Source organism: Triturus cristatus, chromosome 5_1 (assembly GCF_964204655.1).
Source record: "Triturus cristatus chromosome 5_1, aTriCri1.1, whole genome shotgun sequence".
Classification (NCBI taxonomy): Eukaryota; Metazoa; Chordata; class Amphibia; order Caudata; family Salamandridae; genus Triturus; species Triturus cristatus.
Window position 1 is genome coordinate 553,593,449 of NC_140587.1, and position 24,683 is coordinate 553,618,131.

Below are 24,683 nucleotides of genomic sequence, written 5' to 3' on the forward strand. Positions count from 1 at the left end.
GCCATGTCTGAACTGGGATGGCAGAGTGGGCTAAAGAACGGTGATGGATTAAACCCAGATCAGTTGACTGGGGGTGAGTGCTTGCAATGTTCAACACTCCGTCCATCATTTCCTTTGGTTTTTGCTAATGTTTTAACTAGCCTGAATGGGCATTGTGCACACCTCTTCATTCCTTGGTCTACTAGTAGGGTGTGTCTGCATTGTGCTAGGCCTTTGGTCTCTAGATCTCTAAGCTCACTGCTTGAGTATTTTAGACTATGTCCAATTGGGAATTGGCCAGCATTTATGGCCCCTGGCCCCGAACGGCTGCGGACGGGTGCAGACGGGCTTGCCTATGGCGCGCCCGCTGTGCACGTCCGTTGCGCGTTCTTGAGGTCAACTGCTTAAATATTCATTGCCCTGCAGCACTAGACCGCTGCTTAGCGGAAGTGTTTCAGTGGAAGTGAGTCAAAGTGGCCTGCCCCTGCCCTCTGCTCAATCGGCACTTGCCGTGACGGAACATGGCGGATCGGGCAGGACCACAGGTGAGGTGATTACAATTATATTACTGCGTGCAATTCTAAAATCCTTCTAACGTTGGTAGTAGTTCTCAGTACTTCAGTTTTTAAAGAAAAAAAAATTAAAACACAAATTCCAGGAAGATGCCGTTGCTGGTCGTAGCACTTACGCAGCCAACTCACTTGTTGCTGTCTTTGCGTGTTCTTGCAGGCCTCTGCTTAAATATTTACTGCCCTGCAGCACTAGACCCCTGCTTAGCGGAAGTGTTTCGGCGGAAGTGAGTCAAAGTGGCCTGCCCTAGCCCTCCGCTAACACTAAGAAGTACAGGCAGTGGGTGACCATCAATGGCCAAAGGGTGGAGACTCTGACAGACATCGAAGCCAGTGTAACAGCTGTCAGTTGTCGGCTGGTGTCTGAGGAGCAGGTTGTCCCCAACGCATTTTACCCAGTTGTTGCCGCTGACAACACAGAGAGCCACTGCAAGGTAGCTCAGGTTCCCTTTCAGTGGAGGAGGGGGGTCTTAGGGACTCTTCAAGTAGCTGTGAGGCCAGCCATGCCTGTAGATTGTCTGATGGGTAATGATTTGGAGAGCTCCCCTTGGGCTAAGGTGGAGCAAAGTGCTCATTTAGAGATGTTGGGTCTGCCTGAATGGGCATGCGTGACCACTCGGTCTATGGCAGCCAGCAAGGGTGTTTAAGAGAACCTGGAGCCTGAAAGAGTGGCCCAGGTACCTGCCTTGAAGAATAGAGGCCGGGGTGCGGGAAACCCGCCCCCACAATTCCCACGGTCCAGGAGGAGACAGACCCTGAGGGGGATGCCCTGGAACCTACAGGGGAACAGGTAGCTGAACTGGGGGACCTGCCTGAGCTGACCCATTGGCAGCAGGAAGTAGGACCCTCCAGGGAAGAGTTCTGTGAGGAGCAGAACAGGTGCCCTTCTCTTCTGGGTTTGCGACAACAGGCAGCAAACCCGGCAGCAGGTGATCAGTCCGGGTCACATTGGATCTACTGGGAGAATGGTCTCCTGTATAGTGAGCCTAAGGTTGCTGAGCCTGGGTCAGTCCGTGTGCTGCTGGTACCCCAGAGCTTCAGAGCCTTCCTACTGGGGCTGGCTCATGATGTGCCGTTAGCAGGACATTTGGGGCAGGACAAGACGTTTGAAAGGCTTGTCACCCACTTTTATTGGCCCCAAATGCACAAGAGTTCGGATACTCATTGCAGGACCTGTCAGACTTGCCAGGAAAGTGGAAAGAGTGGGAGGAAGCAAAAGGCTCCTCTCCAGCCATTCCCTGTGGTCAGCACCCCCTTTGAAAGGGTGGGTATTGACATTGTGGGGCCACTGGACCCCAAGACAGCCATGGGCAACAGGTTCATCCTGGTCTTGGTGGACTATGCCACCCGGATGCCATCCCGCTCAGGACAGTGATGGTCCCCGTGGTGGGACGTGCACTGATGGGGATTTTCTCCCATGTGGCATTCCCCAGAGAGGTGGTGTCTGACCGAGGTACAAACTTCATTTCCAAGTATATGAAGTCCCTGTGGCGGAGTGCGGTGTAACGTATAAGTTCACCACTCCTTACCAACCCCAAGGTAATGGGCTGGTTGAAAGGTTCAACGGGACCCTCAAAGGCATGATTATGGGTCGTGAGGAACCCATGAGGCTTACCGTGAGGTGCCACAGAAGTCCCTAGGGTTCAGCCCCTTCGAACTTCCGTATGGCCACCCAGTGAGAGGACCTCTGAGTTTGGTCAAGGAAGGCTGGGAGCAATCTCCCAGGAAACCTCCCCAGGATGTATACCGTTACATGCTGGCCTTCAGGAACCAGACTAGGCGATTCAGACAATTCGCTGAGGCAAATATGGAAGCCAGCCAGGAGGAGATGAAGCGGCGGTACGACCAGAATGCCACTCTGGTTGAGCTTCAGCCTGGTCAGAAAGTGTGGGTCATGGCCCCAGTGGAGCCCTGTGTGCTCCAGGATAAGTGGACTGGACCATTTGAGGTGGTGGAGCGCAAGAGTCCTGTCACCTACTTGGTGGACTTGCGGTCTCCCTGGAACGCCTTGCGGGTCCTTCATGTCAACCGCCTGAAGCCCCACTTAGAGAGGTCCGAAGTGGGCATGCTCTTATCGACAGATGCTGGAATGGAGGAGGAGACTGAGCCTCTTCCTGACCTCCTGTCTGCGACAGAGCAAGATGGGTCAGTGGATGGTATAAACCTCTCTTCCACCCTGACCCCAGAGCAACAGAATGACTGTCACCAGTTGCTGGGACAGTTTTCTGATCTGTTCTCCCTGATTCCCAGTGTCACTGATTGGTGCATGCATGATGTGGATACTGGAGACAGTCCTCCTTTTAAGCACAAAACTTACAGGGTAACTGACAGGGTGCGAGCTTGCATCAAGGAGGAGGTCTCCAAGATGCTTGCGTTAGGGGTGATTGAGTCCTCTAACAGTCCTTGGGCCAGCCCAGTGGTCTTGGCCCCAAAGGCTGCCACACCGGGTGTCACGCCAGAACTGCGGTTCTGTGTGGACTACCGAGGACTCAATTCAGTCACCAAGACTGATGCGCAGCCCATCCCCAGAGCTGATGAGCTCATCAATCGGTTAAGGGCTGCACGGTACCTCAGCACGTTTGACTTAATGTCTGCGTACTGGCAGATCGCCTTGACTGATGGGGCAAGAGAGAGGTCAGCATTCTCCACACCAGATGGGCACTACCAGGGTTATGCCCTTTGGGATGAAGAACACCCCTGCCACCTTTCAGAGGTTGGTCAACCAGGTGTTGGCTGGACTGGAAGAGTTCAGTGCCGCCTACCTGAATGACATTGCAGAGTTCAGCGCCAGTTGGGAAGAACATCTGCGCCACCTCTGGGAAGTGTTGATGGAGCATCACCCCTTCATTGTCGCAACATCAAGAAGACGCCATTTTTTGCCCATTGCACCGGGTCGTCATCGCAGCGTTGCTAGTCGCATCGCCACAGAAGCGCAGTAAGAAACCTACGCATCACCTCCCCACGCGGTGAAGAACTGACGCATCACTTCCTCTCCGTTAAGGAACCAACGCATCACTGTCCCCTACGCAGCAGTAGGAACCGACTCATCACCTCCCCCAAAGCAAGGAACCGACACATCACCGTTCTTGCGTGTAAAAAACTGACGCATCACCTTCCCTGCAACTCTTTTGTGTGTATCGCGTTATGCATCTATCGGTACATTGAACGCTAAGTGTCACATTTACCACCTAAAGAGAACTAAGCTATTTCAACCATTTTTTAAGTACAGTATTGTGGATTTTTGTCGTTTGTGGTCTTGTGTTAAGCCTATATAAAGATACTTATTTTTTATAATACAACCTGTGTGGTGTCCATCTGTAGTGTTGTCACTGTATTACTGTATGTGTTCAGAAATGCTTTACACACTGCCTCTGAGATAAGCCTGTCTGCTCGTGCCAAGCTACCAAGGGGGTGAGCAGGTTTTTTTTTAGGAGTGTACCCCCTTACCCAGTCTAGACGCAAGGGCTCCTATTTGGTCAAAGATACCTACCTCTGCCAACTAGAGGCCCCCAAATCTAACACTGACGATATTCCTCCTCTAGTGACATAATGCCTCGTTCAAGCCAAAGTAGGTCATCATAGAGGGACTTGAGTATACCACAGCTTTTGCTGATGCCTTTCTTTTGAATTAGCACTTAATACACCTCCCATAGGATTGAGGCAGAGCTCACAGACCTCACATTCTCACTAAAATAGTTTCTGGTGGCCTGCCAGATACCTTCCTTAAACGCTCTAATACATTGAAGGGACGAAGGCACTAGAACCTGGTAGTATGCGCCTCTGCAGGAAGCACCAGGTTTAGTTGGACAGTGGAATAGTCTGATAGTGTGCATGGCATGTGAGTGCAGGTATTGGTCCACCCAAGGATATCCTTTGTACCAAACCAGGCATCCAGTCTGGAGGTAGACTCAAGCATCGATAAGTGAAAAGTATAGGCTCGGATCTGAGGAGTCAGTGCCCTCCAAAGATCAGCCATATTGTTAACACTGAGAACGACTAACAGGTTCTCCCCTGCCTTATTGTGGGTGGGAGCAGATTCCCTGCTTGCAATCCAGAGATGGATCTAAAACTGCATTGTGGTCCCCCCAAAGCATCACATGTGTGTTTTATGCATGGAGGAACAAGATAAAGCGTCAAAAAAGTCATTACAATCTACATTTGGGGTTTATGAGTTCACCAGAGTGAGGTGCATAGAGCCAAACAGGCCTTGAACTAAGAGATATCGACCCTTTGAATCAGAAAATGTGAAGAGATGATGTAACTGAATTGACCTATGAACCAATATGGCCATCCATTCTGAATATGTCTACTAAGAGGCAAAGTGTTTGTGGTCACCCCAGGCCTTAACTAGGGGCAGAGTCATACCAGGAGCCAAATTATTTATTGGAGAAAGGCCACATTAACTTTATGATGAGTCAAAAAAGCCAGAATGTGATTTTTGCACGGGTTACCAAGGCCCCTAATGTTCCAGGTAACACAATAGATCCATGTAAGATACCAGGCAGAATAGGACCCATGTAGATCAGGAGATCCACCCATAAGGACTTCGTAGAGTAAGCAGGTGGGCATGGGTGGAACGTGCCCTGCAGGTGTATATAGGCTAGCATGATGAAAACCATGAACAGCCCCCTTTCTCCCAACACCCACACCGGGCCCCAATCTCCCTGTGAATATGATCCAAAACAACCATCTCAAACAACAGTTACAGATACAGTTGAAAGCACTTATACTAGCGAGATCTAAGGGCCAGGGAGCTGGATATCAAATAATGTACTACCATCCTCCGAGAGCCAAAGGGTACAATGTCATCACGGAACCAAACAGTAGCAAAGGATATCGGCCAGTGGGCTCCCAGCTCACTAAGGAGCTGGAACCCTGAGACCTAATTTTATACAGGCTAGCGTTGTGTCCAGCACAGTCCAATATGGAAACAAATACTGTAGCGCCTGTCAGTTTCATTCTGTGTCACAGATGCATGGACCTCGTTGGCTGGAACCACCTGAACAGGGACTGCAGGCAGCCCTGAGATGTTTATTGAGCATTGCAGAAGCTTCCTTAGGATCTGCAAAGATCAAGATTTTACCCTTTAGTTTGAAACACAACCACCCTGGATATAACACAGCATATGAAATGTCCAACTCCTGCATCTTCTTCTTGACTGGTGCAAATTTCCATTGTGTGTCTTGTACACTTTAAGTAAAGTTAGGGAAAATTGAGAAGGACATGCCCTCATAATTAAGAGCTCGCTTCTACCTCGCAAGGCGTAAGATGGTATCCCAGTCCCTGTAATTTCACAACTTGGCAATAATAGTTCTTTGAGGCAAACCCGGGATCGGATTAGGGGCAGTGTACAATGCACTCTTTCCATACAAACATGCAGGAGAGATAGATCTGAAGAGGTCACACAGCAGCTTTTCAACATAGTCCTCTGTTCCCCCCATCAGGGTGGTCTCGGCAATGCCCAAAATGCAAAGATTACTTCTACAAGAGCGCACCTCCAAATCCTCATTTTTCAGCTTGATCTTTTCCATCTCTTGCACCATTTATTTGCGCAAGTAATTGCGCTGCACTCCACCATTATCTACATCCAAGATTCTGCATTCCACTTGATCAATGCACATCTGGTGACAGTACAGGTGCACCTTCATATCATCCAATCAGCATGTCAGGGAGTCTATTTTCGGAACGATAGAGGATAGATTAGCTTTTATCTCTCGCAGAAGTGCAGTAACATCATTAGAGTAGATGGACCCAATCTCTGCTGCTCCTTCCCCACATGCATCCTGCCCAACATCAGGTAGCTGCTTGTGGTTTTGAGAGACCCAAAGGTGAGCTGGGATTGCCGGTCCAGCTTACCCATGGTGCCAAGGGCGCAAGACGATGCAGGTCCAACAACAAGGCAAAGGGGGGCCACTCCCTGCCACCCACACTTAGTGGCCGCAGCCTCCTGGGAAGAATGGCTGCGTAGCAAATCCTCTGAGTACCTGCCCACCTTTTGGCCTGGGGTCCGCAATCTGGCTGAATGTCAACTATTTGGGGAATTCTTTAAGGAGCACTGGAGCCCACCTGGCTCCACAAGGCCCACTGTATGGCAGTAGTCTCAGCTGACCAAGATGCATGATCAGGCTCCCATAGCAGCTACCCGAAGGATGTAGCCCACAGTGCAGACACACTTCCTCAGGCTCTCTCATCGCCTCTGGGGCCAGCTGACGTTTCATGGGCTGCTCCTCTGATTCAGGACATCGGACCATGTTATGTAAGGTGGCAGCAGCAGCAGCAGCAATGGCAGGATATGGTTGTTGGAGCTTGGCTCCGGCCCACGGATCTCATTCACTGAGCCGCCATCTTCTTTGAAGGCCCTCTACCCATACAGGTCAAGTTTTAATGCCCGTCATCACCAGGAATACCCCGGTTGGAAGGCTCAATGAAAACTGCTCAATGTTCCTCCCACCATGGGAGAGAACTCCCAAGACAGGGGGAGTATTTCATATTTTGTATCTTCAAAAAGAACATCCCAATTTGGGATTAATAAAAACAAAAATAATTTTTACAGTTTCTCTCCAAGACATTTGTTATGATCTCCCTACTTTTGGTTGCAATTTGTCAAGGTAGTCTACCTACGTTCTTTTGTAATGCTCAGTCTTCAATAGCATATTCTTCAATTGTTTTATATACTTTTGTGTCCATCGACACTATGCCCGCCAATCCTTTTATCACAGGGCCTGGTGGCAATGTGGGCATTGCGTTGGAAGTTTAAAAAGAGGATATTTCCCCTTCATTAACATTTGAAAATACTCGTGGGACAAATTGTATAATGCTCTCAAGGCCTTTTAGTACAGCTTACATACTTATTTCAGAGGGTGCAATAGTTTAAGATCTCCGACGAAAATAGTGTCAAATTGTTTATTGGTCTTAATCTATTCAAGACAAAAGAGTCTGTGAACTCTGCAGAGGTTTAAGTAACCTGCATGGATGCTGGTCCTGCAGAAGGTGCAGAATGGAAACAGGAACCGTTTTTTAGGTTTGGACAGGGCTCAGGGATGTGCGAAAAAGATGTGTAAGTTGCTGCATACTTTTCTTTTAGCACTGCTGTTGCTGTTTGGTAACCAATGTTTCATTTAGAAGTATGAAAGAGGATGAGTGTGTGAATGAATGTATTTGGGGCTAAGGGCATTATGTAGCACATGATTTTTGATACAATCATTTTGATAGGGATTAATGAAATGTGGTTTGCTAATCAATTATAATAAGGGATCAAGCTATTAGGGGCCTCTCGCAGTTATGGCGGGACCTCGGCTCTGCAGTTTCTCATTACGATTGTCCCACCACGAGTGTGGACCACCTGCCACGACTGTGGGACCTCAGCCACAAATGCAGAGGCCCTTTACGAAACGGGCCCTGTGTATTTATATAATTCATGGTGTAAATAACATGTGATAAAGGAGTTTAACCCAAAAAAGAATAAACTAGAAAAATGATAAATTATACTATGCGTAATAAATTAGATTAATAACAAGCAGAAGAAATGGAAGTTGAAATGAAGATCTTTCTTGTACTGTGATAGTCTATTTACCTCTCTCCACCAAACCTGAAAGAATATACTTTATTATGCCTACAGTTAGCTAGTACATCGACAGATCACCAACGACTGCTTTGTGCTGTGTGCCTGCCAGACCTCATCTTCTACTCTCATTAGCTGCCCATCTGTAGTGTCAACCAAGAGATGGGCTCTAAAAGACTAGGACCAGCATGCCTCACGGCCAAAGGAGTAGCCAGAAAATGAAAATATCTACTCCTTGAAACTTACCTCCAATCACACAGAGTACAAGAAGCAAGCAATGGCAACTCCCCAAGAAGAGTTCCTTTCATCATTTTATTTTCCTTGCATTTATCCATGTATCAATTGATATATTTGTCCATCCATCTGTCATCCGTCACCTTTCTACCGGCCCACATATTGTCCCATCCAACCGTACTTCCATACTTTCATCCATCCATCCAGACCACCCACCCATACATCCAACTCACACATACATCCATCCATCCATCCATCTACCCATTCATCCATCCATACATACATCCATACATTCATCCACCGTATCCTATATGCTGCCATCCTTTCACCCATCCACCTATCAATATATTCATGCATCCATCCATCTGTCCTTGCACCCAAACATCCAGTCAGTCTTCTAACTACGTCCATTCTTCCATCATTCGATCCATTCACCTTTTCACCTGTTGATCCTTTCACTCTTGCAGCCAATCTTTCAACATTCCATCCCTCCATACTTTCGCCCCTTGTATAGTGATATACTTTCATCCCTTTATCCTTCCTTTCACCTTTTTGCCTTCTTTCTATTCATCCTTCCTTCCTCCTGCCATTCTTTCTCTCCCACCTCTATACATGTTTTTTCTCTCACCTTTACATTTTCATTCTTATCTTTCTCGTGCGGGCTCACTGTTTTGTTTTTCAATGTGCTCCACAGTGTTTTACTATGTTGGAACTATTTTCTTCACTTTTCCTGCTGGCCAAAAACAGGGCCAGACTGGGCGTAGAAGGCACGGGTTGTTTTCACGGTGGCCTGGTTTTTCTTCCTTGGGGGCCAGTTTTGTTACTGGGGAACAGTTTTGCAGCAGTGCAGCAATATCATCCCCCTATAACAAAAGCGACAGTGGTGCTTGACACTAGCACACTCCGCCCTCTAACCCGGACCAGCGCTTTTCAGTAGCCTCCACCCCCTTGGACATTGTTTTTGCTGGTTTAGATGATTTGGGTACTTTGCCACTGTAGTTCAGTGCCTAAGTGCAAGCACTCACTCTGTAAATTGTTATCATGGATTAGTTTTTTCATACTTGGTTTACTGTTAAGTCCCTAGTACAGTGCATTGTGTGTGCCCAGGGCCTGTAAACCAAATGCTGCTAGTGGGCTTGCAGCACTGAATGTGCCACCCACACAAGCAGCCTTGCAAAAGGGTCTCAAGCCTGCCATTGCAGTGTCTGTGGCCAGTCTACCACTGCCATGTCGACCTGGAAAGTGTCCCCACTTACCAGGCCCTAACCTTCCCTTTTCTTACATTAGTCACCCTTAGGGTAGGCCCAAGGTACCCCTGTGGGCAGGGTGCAGTGTATATGAAAGGTAGGACATGTCCTGTGTGTGTGACATGTCCTGATAGTGAAATACTGCTAAGTTTGTTTTTCACTATTGAAAGGCTAGCTGTCTGATAGGATAGAATGGGGAGTTTATTATAACATTTTATAAGTATAACTGAAAATGAAGTTTAGTATGCCTGAACTCAGAATCTAAAGATGCATCTTTTAGAAAAGATGATTTTTACATTCTGAGTTTTAAAATACCACTTTTAGAAAGTAGGTATTTTCTTGCTTAGCCATCCAGTGTGCCTCTGCTAGGTTTGTGGATTGACTGTCTGGCTTCGGAGTGACAGGGGCTGGGATGTGCATTCTGTTTAGACAGCCAATTTGGGGGGTGAGGTGTGTCCTGCCTTTCCAGGGCTGGGCTGAATGGACCTGGGCTGTATTTGGAGCAGTGGTGGCTGGTGACATGGTGAGGCGTAAAATTATTTTCGTACTGCACCGCGCTGAGCGGAGCAACCGCGCCCAAACAACCTATGGGTGGTTTGAGGGGGTTCTCCCCCATAAAAGTTTTTGAAAAAAAGAGTGGAATTAATTGTGCATTTTGAGAAAGCAGGATGGTTAATAAAGTAATACGAGCACTTAAAATAAATGCCCCCATCCATGACTTTCTGAACCATGGCAGCTTGTTTAAAATCTGCCTGCACCCACCGCATGGCTGTGCCGCAAACTGTTGCATCATTACTGCCTGTGCCGGCACCCAGTGCATGCAACACCACAGCTTCCTGCACCATTAGCCGCTTGCGCCACATCCCACAGATCTACACAAAGTCTGCTTCTATGCACATATCAATTGCAACTAGAGTTAGACCATGCCTGCACCAGAACGTCTCTGCTGTCCTGGCCCGGTTTTAACATCCTACGGCATATTCTGTGTATGTTTTTTAATGTGATGGTGTTTCTAGAAAGTGGACCGAAATGTGAGGCAAATGACTAGAATGATGCTGCGAAGAGACCTGCCAACAGATGACGTTAAGGGCTTGTGTAATACGATGTGGAAATGGTTGTTGATAGAGAGGGGACGCCTGAAAGTCTCTGCTTTCTTTGGACTATTTCTTTGACATCCGAAGATGCGTGTTATCAGCTGCCGCGGGATTTCATTACAGACCCCATGCTGTGAGAATCCAAGAAGAATCCTATGTAGGACGTACATTTAAATAAAAATTTCCAAGAGGAAAAACAGCTTTGAAATCGCCTTCCTGCTATGAAAAAGAACTGCTGATTGACAGCACACGCTGTATAATTCAAACTACTCCTGTTTCATTGACAGCAGAAAATGATTAGCAATGGTGGCTACGTGCTGAGGTCTCACACTGCTAAACTCTTGCTGGCATGTGTCGCAGGTGCTCCTCATCATGCCCACTGCAGACTAAAGTCTTTTAAAGCGTTGCCTACTGTAAAGCCAAATCGGCCGTGCATGATGAATGTCAAATATATGCAATTTCAGATAAAACATTGTATCACGTTCTTAACAGAGCTTCATTCTGACATCACTGGCCTTAGCTGTCTAATATGCTGCAGTTTATTTTACTGGCACAAAGGAAAACGTAATTGGACCATTTTCAAAGAATGTGTAGTTTTAAACTAGATACAAACTGCATATGCACGTGTTAGCATTAACTCAGAGCAGAACGCTAATTGCCTGCCTCTGTTTACATGGAACCCGATTCATAGAATTAACTTAAGACAAAATCCTAAACTTACTACTTTTGGTATTCACAGAATGCACTTACTACTTTTGGTATTCACAGAATGCACTTACTACTTTTGGTATTTGCAGAATGGATTTACGACTACTAACTTTACGTCCGCACCCAGGGGTGGAGCTTCCGGCCCAGAGGCAGAGCTTCCGGCCCAGAGGTGGAGATTTCGGCTATGGCTAAATCTCCGCCACTGGCCGGAATCCCGACCTCCGGGCCAGAAGCTCCGCCTCTGGGCCAGAAGCTCCGCCTCTGGGCCAGAACGCGGACGTAAAGTTAGTAGTCGTAAATCCATTCTGTGAATACCAAAAGTAGTAAGTGCATTCTGTGAATACCAAAAGTAGTAAGTTTAGGATTTTGTCTTCAGTTAATTCTGTGAATCGGGCCCATGGTGTTTACCTTCACATCCGGGGAGAGTGCCACCCCTGCTCCTCGAGGAGAGATTACACTATCAGCAGCACCCTGACGCAAAGCCCTGGATGTGAGTGCGTCCTGGAATGGTAGCTGGCAAGGTCTGCATAGCGCCAACCTTGAGGCCTGCAGAGAGGTGGAGCTTTTGGTGTATTTGTTAAGAGCCATGATCGACCCTAAGGGCTTCGTGGTGCTGGAATCGCTGATATCAACCTTGTGAGGATGGAGGCCTGAGTTGATTAGCTAGTATTTTATCCCATGATGGTGTCAAACACAGATGCTTGCTGTACATGTTTTAAGCCATCACTCCCCTCTTCCCCCTCCCAACCCCGTGGTGAAAGCGTTGCAATGCTTTAATTTTAGATACTAAACATGTGCACATTAAACCACCTGGTACGGCACTTACCCAGAGGTGTCTGTTCAAATTCATTCATCCGTTTCCTTGTTACGCATACAAACTCAATGAAAACATAAACACATTTTGATATGCCTTTTGTTGTATGGAAATATATCACTCTCTGGCGTGAAAAATTAAATGAGTATTTTCTATGGCGAGCTAAGCAAGAGGTACCAGAATAGAAAAGGCGCCAGAAGCAAATGGAGAAACAAGCATTGGCAAGCTATAATGCCAATATAACAGTCGTGGCTCACAATACTCGTGGGGGGGTCGCGCAGGGGTTACTGCGGGGCGGGGTTGGACGTTAAAATTAAAATATTATGATAAAATGAAAACTTACCTGACCAGGTCTGCGCTGCGTCTGCTCCTGGGCCAGGTCCGCGCTGCCCCTGCTGCTCCTGAACAGGAACAGGCATGCTCCCTAGTCCCTCCCCTCCTGTAAGCCAGTCACAATGCTGCAATGGCAGCATTGTGATTAAAGGGGAGTTCCGGATGGCGATCTGCCGGGCACCTGTAGGGAGGCAATTTTCTCTATGTAGGCTGCATGCAGCCTACATAGAGAGAATATAGAGTGTGCATGACTGCTTTGGTCGGCCCCAGGGCCGACCAAACAGTCAGGGCACTCAGAGTGATGCAAGCCACTCCACTCCTCCCCACCCCACCCCGCCCGCCCCCAACCAGGCATACCCCTGCCTTCCGCTTTCTCGCAACGCGAGAAGCAGAAAATAAAATGGTATTTAATATACCATTTTATTTTCTGCTTCTCACACTGCGAGAAAGCAGTGAGGCGGCACTCCTATGCCCTAATGGAGCGGCCGCCACTGTGTATGCATTTGCCACGCATTTGTTAGCACTCATGTTTTTACGGCGAATATGTATTTACAACACATGACAATACCACGCATTGTTATCAGATTTAAAAACAATTTAATTGTGGGGGGGGACCCTCCACCCCCCCAACTTACCTTAAATGCGTGGTATTGGCATGCGTTGTAAAAGCATATTCGTGGTAAAAATATCCGTGATAAATGATGCGTGGTAAAGGCACAACGAGGTAAAATCCTCGTTGTAAAAACTGTTTCCCTTGAGGTAAAGCTTGCCCCCTGTCTCAGGAACAGCAAAGACTTCACCATCCTTCTGGGAACCGTCTCTGGAACAACTGGTTTCAGTCACCGCAGAAGAAAAGAGCAGCCCACTCTGTCCCCGAGCCCGTCACTGGCTCTGTGTCCTGAAGGCACCGCAGACAGCACTGCCGTACTTCGCACTGCATCCTTGGTCTCACACAAGAAGGACACATGGTGTCCTTCTTGTGTAAATACAAAAACGATTTATTTGATTGATCATATAATATATGTATTTTCTTCACAGAACGCCCCTGACGAAGGGACAGCAAAGTCCCGAAATGCATTGGGCTCATCATAAGCAGCTTGTTGTGATTTCGTGAATATTATGTGGTATATCTATATATTGCACCGTTTATGGTAGATGTCTACCGTTTTTCGTAAATGTGTTGATACATTCATGATGTTATAATTTGAAGTTGTTGTTACATATATGCTGAAAATATATGTTCAAACGAATATCATTGTTTGGTGTTTCTTGAAATTTTGTCAATGTGATTAATTGTTTGTAACTTAGTTACATGTAGCACAGTGCGCAGCGTCAATCATTAGTTGATTGTACTATCTGATTTTGTTCCTTCATGCCCGATTGACAGCGGGCATTATGCTGCAGCACCTATATCATCCAGAATATACCTTTGGTTGAATTAGAAAACTTGGAGTGCTCTGCTCATCTCTTTTTTCTATCCATATCGGCCACCCAGTCCCTGGTCATTGGTGTGTCCCCCATGCCCCATTTTTGTGCGATGTTTAGTTTAGTTATGGCCCACCCAAGTGAAGCCCACTCCTTCTCAGTCTGGGTAAGGTCCATGGCTTCCCATATATTTAAGAGGCAATGTTTTCCGCCCAGCGCACTCCAAGTGGTCTGTAATCTTTTCCAGTAAGTTTGAGCAACTGGGCACTTCCAAATAATGTGAAAGAAAGTTCCCTCCTGGTGACAATGTCTTAGACACTAGCGATCCGGTCTCTTACCCATTTTGACCAGGACTCTTGCGGCCAAATAAACGCGATGCAGAACTTTTAGTTGGATGAGCCGCAGTCTCATAGGGATAGCAACCTCCCTCGGGGAAGCAAAGGCGTCTCAATTCTCCTCCTCTAACTCTCCCAGGGTCAAGTATCAATCTATCCTCTAGCGGGGAGCCTAAGAAGGTGGACCACCCCCTGGTATTGCTGATTTGAGTGCGTGGCTAATTTGCAAGTATCTAAATGTTTCGGTTGACGCAAGGTCATACTCTTTTTGTAAATCCGTGAATGTAATCAGTCCCCTAGAGTTCCACATGTCCCCCACTATTGAAATCCTGATCAGGTTCAATTTTTTGAACCCTGGACACACTCTAAGTCGCCCCAACTGCTCGGTCTCCCAGAGAGGAGTTGTGCGTGTGATTTTATTGTGCCATTCCAATTGTTTATTAACCGTATGCCGAATTTCGATCATGCATGCTGTTGGGCCGGCAAGGCCCAGTTTCCTATGGTTCGTGTATATCGAACTATGATATCCACCTTGCCCCATAAGCCACCAATACGTGGGGAAACTCAGGTCCCCCCGATCTCCATGTGCCCAGCGATTGATCGCCAAAAGTTGGGATGCCAAATAATATGACCTAAGGTCAGGCAGCGCTATTCCCCCGTCATACCAACCCATATTTAATTTCTGTAGGGCTATACGCGGTGCCCATCCGTCCCACAACAAGGTGCGCACTGCGATGTCAATATTAGAGAAGTAATTGTCAGGGATTCTATACGGAGTATTTTGTAGCGCATAAAGAAAATGAGGTAGCGCCAACATTTTCAAACAAGCCGCTCGTCCTAGGAGTGTCAAAGTTGGGAACGCCAATGTGTAACGTCCGCTCGAAAGCGCCTCAAGGGTCCTAGTAAGTTTGCCTCATGAAAACGGTTGGGGGCCAGCGTAATATATATTCCTAAATAAAGGAAGCCCTCTGAGGCCACTGGGATGTCATATCCCTTGGGTACACAAGGTTGGGGGCCCCGCAGTAAGTATATTTGCGACTTAGACCAATTTATCATATACCCAGAGTGATCACCAAATATGGGGAAAATATGAAGAATACGATGGAGAGTGAGACCCCCATTTCTAACACTTGTATTTCAAGCTGTGTTTTTTATGACCATTTTGTCTGCAGCTATGCAGATAAAAAAGGCCCCTAAACAACTAATTAATTTAAGTGAGACCCAATTCACAAGTCCATTGGGCCCGGTTTCAGCCCCTTCTATTGCTGCTATGCTGGGAGGCCAACACCACTGATCAGGGCGTAGGGCTAGACAGTTGATGACCTTGAGCATGGGACATTTTGTTGTTTTCACAATGTCCGCCTTTTTCACCATGACATTACAGGCACTCACTCTGGCCTGTCCAGTGTAGTGTGCCTGTTCACTTTTTGCTGCCCTTCTGCTGCCATACTGAGCAGTAGGAGAGCAGGAGACAGTTTGTCAATCTCTACATAATCTTTAGGCAACTCCCCAAATGCCTGTATTGCTGAGCCACACCCACAGCTAAAGAACATTCATTGCTATCACAACTGTTTCTGTTATCTGTAATTTACAGTATGATGATATATCTATCAAGTAACTTTCTGGAGTTAACTTCATGACATGAATAGTCTAGTGTGAAATTAAAAAAACAAAACTCATTTTGACACAATCTTTGTTTTTAAATCAAAATGGTTTCAAAATGACAAATGTTTTAGTAAACTGAATATAACTAACAAGTAGATTTTGGGCCTGATTTAGATCTTGGTGGGACTTCCATCGTCCCGCTGTGGCGGTGGGTCCAAGTACTCCGTTGAACTGCCGAGATCCTGTCCACTGTATGTAGATGTGGCATCAAGAGACTGTCGTCTGCCGTGGCAGCGGTCTTATCAGCTGGCTGAGAGTACTTTGTTGCCCTCAGGCTGGCATGAAGGCACTGACCTGTTTTAGATGTTCCCGTTCTGCTGGCGGTGGAGTCCTGATGGAGTGAGGCCAAGGGGGTGTGGAGACAGGCAGGTACTGCTCATCAATACCTCACTACACATATATGTTGTGGATCAGTCAACATGTACATGTAGGTAATGTGTAATGCACTGTATTTTATATATAACTTTGCACACCAACAACATACACACACTGTTTATTGTACACCCACAGTCACATAAAAAAAGTTTTGTTTTCAGCTCTTTTTCTTTGTTACTGCCAACTTGAAGAAGGAGGTTTCCCCACCAGATTTTCCCAGACAGAAATGTACATCATTATGTTTTCTGCAAAAATCCTGGCTGGGCTTCCTCCGACAGCCGATTCTGCCTCTGATGCCATTGAGTATTTGGAAAAACAAGGGTCTGTGGGAGGCCAATAGGGTCCTCATGTAGCCTAGGCTACTTAGAATTTCTTTAGAACGGCGTTAATCAAGAGGAACAATATTTAGAGAAGTCCAGACGGGACTGGTTATGCAATGTAAGCTGGACACAAGGATTGGTATGACATAACATTTATTAACAGCATAAATGGAGTATCATAGTATATTTCTAGTAATAGTTCCAGTGCTCACACAAAAAGCGAAAGTGTGTGAAGTGAGGGGGGATCGTGACATTAAAATTTACATCGCATTGACAACAACAATAGACACAACTCCAAATTAATTAAATGCAGTAGTGGAGTTTTGGTTGTAAAACCTTGTGTCAGCATACATTGCATAACCAGTCCCATATGGATTTCTCTAATTATTGTTCCTCTTGATTAATGCTGTTCTAAAGAAATCTTCAGTAGCCTAGGCTACATGAGGACCCTATTGGCCTCCCACAAAACCTTGTTTTTCCAAATACTTAATTACCCTGGGTCTTAATACTGAGGTTCCCTTGTTCTTTGAAACATATCTGATGCCATTGAGGCAGGGGGAATATGCTGGCAAAGTCGGCAGGACCCGGTCAGCCTGATGTCCAGGGTCCCCCAACATCTAAATCGAGTGGGCAAACCACCAAGTAGGCGGGTGGGGAAACCATCAAAAAAGCGACAGCAGGACCAGATCTGCCAACATCAAAATCAGGCACTTAGTATAGTTTGCACTGACGCTCACACGGCACAACACAATTACATACTATGTAGTAACTAGGTCACTCTCCTAAACCACCCATCCTCTGCCTGCGGTTCCAACTCTGTCGTTGCTTTCTCCTCTGCTTAAGATGTATTCTTATTAGGAAAAGTGATCTAAATATACAGTCATCTTTTGTGCTTTGGAAACTGTTCGTTTCTGCACTGTTGGCTCTGTTGGGTAGGTTGTCTATGCACAGGGGCTTCAGGGGCGTAGCTTAATCAGTTAGATTCAGGGGGGGTGGTGTAAAATAGAGATTTCCTAACCATCCCTCCAATTGAAATGGCAAAATGGATAAAAATACATTAGAAAGGTTTCTCTGCTCCATATAAGAGCCATCAAGTCCTTTGAATATTCTTGACCCTGTTTTGAGTGAGAGGGAAGAGGAGGGGTGGGTGAATGCAAGCTCTGCAAGGTTTCATAGATATGCTTGACTGCTATGAGGGCTGCTAATATGAATAGACACCCGGTCACAGACACTGCTAGCCCAACTGGAGGCCCTTGGACTCAACTGCACACACCAGAATCCATTTATTATGGAGGATGTCACACTCCAAACATCCCCCATGGAGCTACGCCCCTGAGTAGCTTTACCAGTGTCGGATGGTGACTTGGAGTGAGAGATGTGCGGATGTTATGTCTGACATGGAAGCCACTGATGCCGGAGTGCCAACATTTTTGGGGTCATGGAGTGGCTGTAATATTTACGTTCTGAATAGAGCTGAAAGGAGTGTTAATAGTCTGCAGCTCTGATGCAGCCTTTATGTTTGTGCCAGATGTTCACATGCTGTACTACTTGTTGATGGGCGAGACTTGTTTTAAGCTATTTATTTAATTGTGAATATTAAGTCATTTATTTTAATTTCCCTGCTCTACCCATCGTTCCAGTGCAAGCCTGTTCTTAAATACGTTTCTTTTTTAAATTCTGCCCCAACATCACTTATCCGATTGTACCCATATGCTGCCATGCCTGAGCTTGATATGTGCCATCCACAATGTTTGCGTGTTGGGTGCCTAGTGTGACACCACTTATTTTTCAGGTGTGGTAGGTGAGGTGACAGTGTGGCATATTTACCTTATGCTTGTATATTTTTTACACTTGACTTTTAAGAGTCTGGGTTGTTGCTGGTTGCAGCATGTCAAAGGCTCACTGTAGAGAACACAGTAATGGATAGAGATGTACCTAAACACTGTACACATTTATGCAAAGATGCACCCTTGCCATACAGCAACAACGTTATTGTTCCTCCTTCTTTGCACCTTTTCTGATGTTCTCTCTCATTCTGTCCCAGTCCCTAAAAATGTGTGCTGGTGGCCACCACCTGCAACTACCAGCTCAAATTAAGCACTGGAAATGGAAGTCCTGTTGCCAGTGTGGCCTTTACCTTGGCTTTCCCTGTGTTGCTGATTTTTCAAAAGTAAGCAGCCTTCAATATAAGTACAATTGTCAATTATGCAATTAAAGCACCAACATTATTGTTCATTTGTTAATAGAACTAAACTGGATATTTCTAAGGGTCTTATTTCGACTACTGTGGTCCATGGGGCTGCCGTAGTAGTGGTCTGACAACTGTCACACTGCGGAACCACCCACAGTATTATAAGTGTGGCTGTCGGACCACCACTGAACTGCTGCTACTGCCTCGGATCAAGGATCCTGTGGCAGTCTTGCAGCGGTTTGAGGCCAGAATATTGTGGTGGTGCCGCAGCGGCTACCCCACGCATATTTTTAGGTTCCTCACCGCCACCCTTTTCATGGCAGTCGCACAGCCATGAAAAGAGTGGCAGTGAGGCAACGCCCGCCTTGTGCCTTTTTTCACGAGATGCATGCAGGGGGCCTCCCCTGTAATTTTGCACCCCATGTTTCTGCTCAGGGAGAAATGCACGACATGGTGCATTCCTTCACTGAAGCAACGTGCACTGGTGGTCCTGCTGCAGTGCCGTTTACGACTTACAATAAGCCTTTAAACAGCAACCGCCAAGCAGCCTGCCCGCCAGACCACAAAATTACTTCTGGTGAGTCAGCAGCGATGAGTTTCGGTAGTCCACCTGGTTCAGGACCGCTGAAATTCATATTAAGGCCCTTAGTTTTAGAAAGACAGTGCTGTTTAAATCATGACTAGGTGATGTTTTAGGTTATAGTTGTTAGTGCTACTATTATGGAATTAGTGCTTTTGTCCATATTGACCACATCACTTAAAGAATGTCAGTAGCAAAACTAAGGCACAGTCAGCCACGGCTCGTATAGGGCGTGTTACCGGGGCGGTGACATGGGGCGGAGGAGGGGCAGGGTGGGAGGTTGCAAAATGCAGCATACGGCCGATTGCAGGTAAGTTACGGAAAAAAAAACCAACTAATTTCGTTGCGCGCGCTGCATCGCCAAATGCGATGCAGCGCACGAAACAAAATTCATTATTTTTTTTTTCATAACTTACCTGCAATCGGCCGTATGCTGCATTTTGCAACCCCCCACCCTGCCCCTCCCCCGCCCCACGTCACCGTCCCAGTAACACGCCCTATACGGGCCGTAGCTGGGCACAGCTTCTTGCAGCAAAGAACTGGCTTCAACTTTATTATGGTACATCTACATGGGAAGAGCCTAACATTGTGTAATATCTTAATAGTACAGCTAGAGTGTAGCATTCTATTATTCTGTCATGCACAGTTGCCTCACTGAAGCAGAATTCATCTATTTGTTCCACTCTGTTAACTGAAGTCTCACAAAGTTACAGGAACAGGCCACCTCAGACTCCGTTATGGTTGCTGTTGCAATCCATACAGTTACTTAGCTGTAGTCTGCCATGTCCTGAAGGGTAGAGGAAGCTCTCCAGTAACTAGTAAGTAGAAAGAATGGAGGATGGGACACAAGAAAAGCTATGCACTATCTGTATGCTATTAGGGTAACTAAGCATGTCTCATTTCTATCTGACAGGACAAAGCATACTGGGAACTGTGGTGTAACTTTTGCCATTTTACTTATGGGCCTACAACACACAGTATAATTAGAGATCAGTGATAAACTGTTATAGGCTGATAGCCACCTTCAGGGAAGGAAATGTATTTTGCAAGAACTATATATACCATGGAGAGCTGCAAAAGCCTGTGAGGCGGGAGAGAAACAGGACTCCAAGGAAATGGGCAAAGCAATTTAAGGACCTAAAAGGAGGGAGAAAGTGTTACAGGAGACTGAAATGGTGGAGAGATTACAGAAGGAACATGGTAGAAGTGAATGCTGCTGCATGTGCCCAGAGGGAGGGTTCAGAGAGGAATCTCAAAGAGAGAGTGCTGCAAGCACCCAATAGAGTATGAAGGAATTCAAAAAGGGAGATATTGCTGATGATCCCTGTATTGAAGTAAAATAACAATGAGAAATGTGAATGTGCTTGCACCAGGAGAGTTGAAGGAGCAAGCTCTCTAGATCTCAGAAGGGATGGAAGTGATGTTACTAAATGAAAGAACAGACAGTGCTACAGGTGCCTGGAGACAGGGATAATAACAAAATTTGAATGACCTGATGGCTTCACGCTACTTTCCCATTCATGGCTTAGCTCTGAAATATCAGTGCATTCCGAGAGTTGTAGTGTTTGTTGATTTTAATTGAACCAATTGGACAAACATACCTGTTGAAAATGACATGTAAAAAGCAAAGTGTATGAATGGAGAAGTGGTGTCCCGGTAACATGGAACCTGGTTATTTTACGCAGGATCTTGGAGAGAGGGAGGAGCTCAGCACGCATTTATTAGAAGTTTGTATAGATGCACGAGGCTTTAGGAACTTTACGACCTGTTGATGAAGTCTGGAAAGAGGTAGCCTGCAGGGTTAGGAACAGAGTAAGTGCTGCAGGAATGTGGAAACAGTAAATTAGGGTACAGAACTTGTACAACAAAACTGCCTTTTCTGATGTTTTTTCACAATGCTGTTATGTTGTAGAACTCAGATTAACAACTCTAATGCAAAGGTTTCTGATTGAGCCTCTATTATCCATGTACTTCAATTCCACAAAATGTTAGGGGTGCTCCAGCGGAAAAGGCAAATTTACATATTCCTCCGATGTCACAGACTCGTCATCACACACCACTCATCCATACACTCATTCATTGGTGGGGCCCGTAACACCAACACACCCTTGTCTCACTCGAATCTGCACACAGGAGAGAAAGCGCTGGACATGTGGGTACCTTATTACCACATCAACATTCACCTTTAACAAAGTACATCTTCAGTCTAAAATCCTAACTAACTGTAAAACATCTAACATCATCTACTTACTTCTGTGTCCATGTGAAAAAGGATACGTAGGTGAAACAGCACGATCTATGGCTACACGACTAACAGAACACAGGTCAGCCATCCGTACCCAAAAAACCCAAGCTCCTCTAGTGCGACACTACATGGAAGCTCAACACAATGAGCACCAAATAAGATGGCTAATCTTAGAGAAAATCAGTACCAACATAGGCACCGCGAGTACAAACGTACGCAAGTGCAGAGAGGTTTGTTGGATTTTTTCACTTAATACATACCAAGATGGGATGAATGCTGATATTCCATGGGATCAGGTACTTAGACACAATTGTGACTAACTACCTGACCAACTTCTACTGCATTTTTTGAAAAATTGAGAAGGCCCTAATCTACTGTTTCAAGAAGGCTGCGATTCCCTTATGTGAGGACATACCATCTTCCCAAAACTTGCTGTCCGTTTTGTTCTACTGCAAGGATGCATTACTCCACTAGGGCCACCACATGCAAGAGGACATAACCTCTTTTAATTTTTTGAAACATTGAATCATAATAGGGACTTCAGAAACGGCAACAATCGCTATTTTTCAGCGTACATGCCCACATCATCCAACCTTGGAATATATGTATATCTTTTTATTTATACCATTTAATTCCTTTTTTTTGTAAACCTGCATTCATAATTGTTAGTCTTAACACTGATATTCAGGCACAAACGATAATTGATGCACATATTAAACTCGGATCTACTATTCCAAGATGGCTGCCACTCTACTAGGGACTTCAGAAACGGCAACAATCGCTATTTTTCAGCGTACATGCCCACATCATCTAACCTTGGAATATATGTATATCTTTTCATTCTTTTTTCAAACATGCATTTATAATTGTTAGCCTTATCACGGATATTCAGGTACAAACGATAATTGATCCACACATTAAGCTCGGATCTACCATTTCAAGATGGCTGCCACTCTACTAGGAGCGAACATACCACTCTCCTTGACTTCCAGAGTTCCACTTCCGGAAGACCACCATCTCCTTCCGGTGCATCAGAAACGACATTCCGACACCTATTCTACAACATAAATAGAGTTTTAGTTGACCACACACGAGTGGCCAACACACCTAGACGCTACTCTGGTTCCTCTGCACTCGGTTTTTGGACATCGTACGGAAGATAGTGGGGCGCAAAAAAGTGAGTATAGATATCGGCATATAACAATGTCGACAATCCATTTTTTCCGAACATATAAACTTCTCATGTTTGGTTAACTTTATTCGCCTCTCAGTTTCATTATCATAGACTTAAGATCTCTTATTCATCTTTTAAGGAATACCATTAAAATCGGGAGGATTTACTTACCCCTGAAGTTTTCCTAAATCAATAGGTAAGCACACAACCCTTACGGTGTATAACATGACGTGCACATAGTTATTAAATACATTTCAATGTATGTTTTTTTATCCATAGTATACAAAATTCCCACTATTATCTTCCATCACCAAATCCAGGGAGCAGAGTGCAATCATTTGCCAGACTACACTCGAGGTACATCCTTGTTTTATACTTTGTCTAGATTTACAAACCCTCACACGTAGGTTTGTGATAAATATAGGCTAATACACTTTCTCCTTTTTCACAGCATCTGTTACATGTGAAAATATTTGCTTTGGCGATCTACCATTAAATACACATATGCATTGATAGATTGGCCAGTTCAGTGTTTAAGGTATTAGACCCTTTTATTTCCACACTGCAGTATATTGGAAATTGACCAAACGGTACCTTCATGGTACTAACCCATTATTTTACTTGCTCAGGCATTGAAATCTATCCAGATTGGACTTCATTCGTGAGACTTACAACGTCACATCATTCCTTTTTCCTTCTGATACCGACATAGTTTTTCAAGGTAAATATAGAATTTCATCTAGGATGAAAATGTGGCACGCTTCTTATGTAAACCAGCCTTCGTCTACAGGCTGTATATTTAGCATGCACTAAGTATCTTTGTACATCAGTTACTTGCTGAGGGCCCCACATCCCCAGTGCCTCACTCTAAACTCACCATGCTCTTCATGGTCTGCACACTTGAGTCTTTGGGGATAAATCGCTCTTCCCTTCTTTCTTCTTGTTTCACGGTTCTATGAAACCACATTCAGGTTTGGGGTTATAAGGTATTAAGTAAAAACATCTTTGCTACTTCCTGTTTTTAGAATTGTATATAACTGATGGACCAATGTTTTTTGAGAATAAATTGTAGAAGATTACTACATGGAGATATCTAGCTCCATTTCTCTTTATTTAGAGAATTTCCTGTACAAATAGAACCTGTTTGCGAACATCACTATTTATTGTTATTTGTATGTACTTTGTTTAGGTTAACTGAAACATAATTACATGGCGTCCTGATGAAGGCTTCTAGCAGAAACGCGCGTAGGATCAAACACCGATAAAGCCATGACTACATGAACTTGTTACTCTTTATAAACCTTACGTTGATATATAATTCAATCTATGGATCAAGGTTGATTTCTGATGAAAAAGAAACTATAGGTTTAAACATTGAATAACCTTATGAAATATATGTTCTTTTTCTCTTTTTCTGTTTCAACTTTGGATGTATGAAAAAACATGAACATGACATGTAATCCCTTCAGAGTTTGCAACTAATTTGATAAAAATAAAGTAAATAATACTTAATTTTTTGTATCCATGGGTATATACATTTACTTACTTTGTTCGCTTTTCAGGTCTCTGTCATTTTATCGTTGTTTCTAAATTGTTTTGCTAACAAACGTTACAAGCACCCTGATTTAGGAATATATTTCAGGGGCACCCCTATTTTCTCAAACACGGTACCTTAATTACCTATCAGGATTAACATTTCTTTATATTATATACATTTTATACATCTGCACCTATGGAATCCTGACCTTGACATCAAGGTACTCCACCACTTGGTCGACGGACCAGTTAGTTGGACTGGTTGATGGTGATTTAGAACCAGCTAAAATACAATTAA

The 24,683-nt window shown here is 45.2% G+C and overlaps 1 long non-coding RNA gene across 3 annotated transcripts; it reads left to right on the top strand.

The window, feature by feature from the left end:
• Positions 1-22,691: 22,691 nt before the first annotated feature.
• LOC146831187 (uncharacterized) lies at positions 22,692-24,320 on the top strand. 3 transcript variants are annotated; one of them, XR_014961250.1, is made up of 6 exons: positions 22,692-22,852; positions 22,989-23,045; positions 23,129-23,206; positions 23,301-23,387; positions 23,479-23,570; positions 24,039-24,320. It is a non-coding gene; the product is annotated as an uncharacterized LOC146831187 (long non-coding RNA). The 3 variants fall into 3 exon arrangements; XR_014961249.1 differs by lacking the exon at positions 23,301-23,387; XR_014961248.1 differs by lacking the exons at positions 23,301-23,387; positions 23,479-23,570.
• The last annotated feature ends 363 nt before the right edge of the window (positions 24,321-24,683 follow it).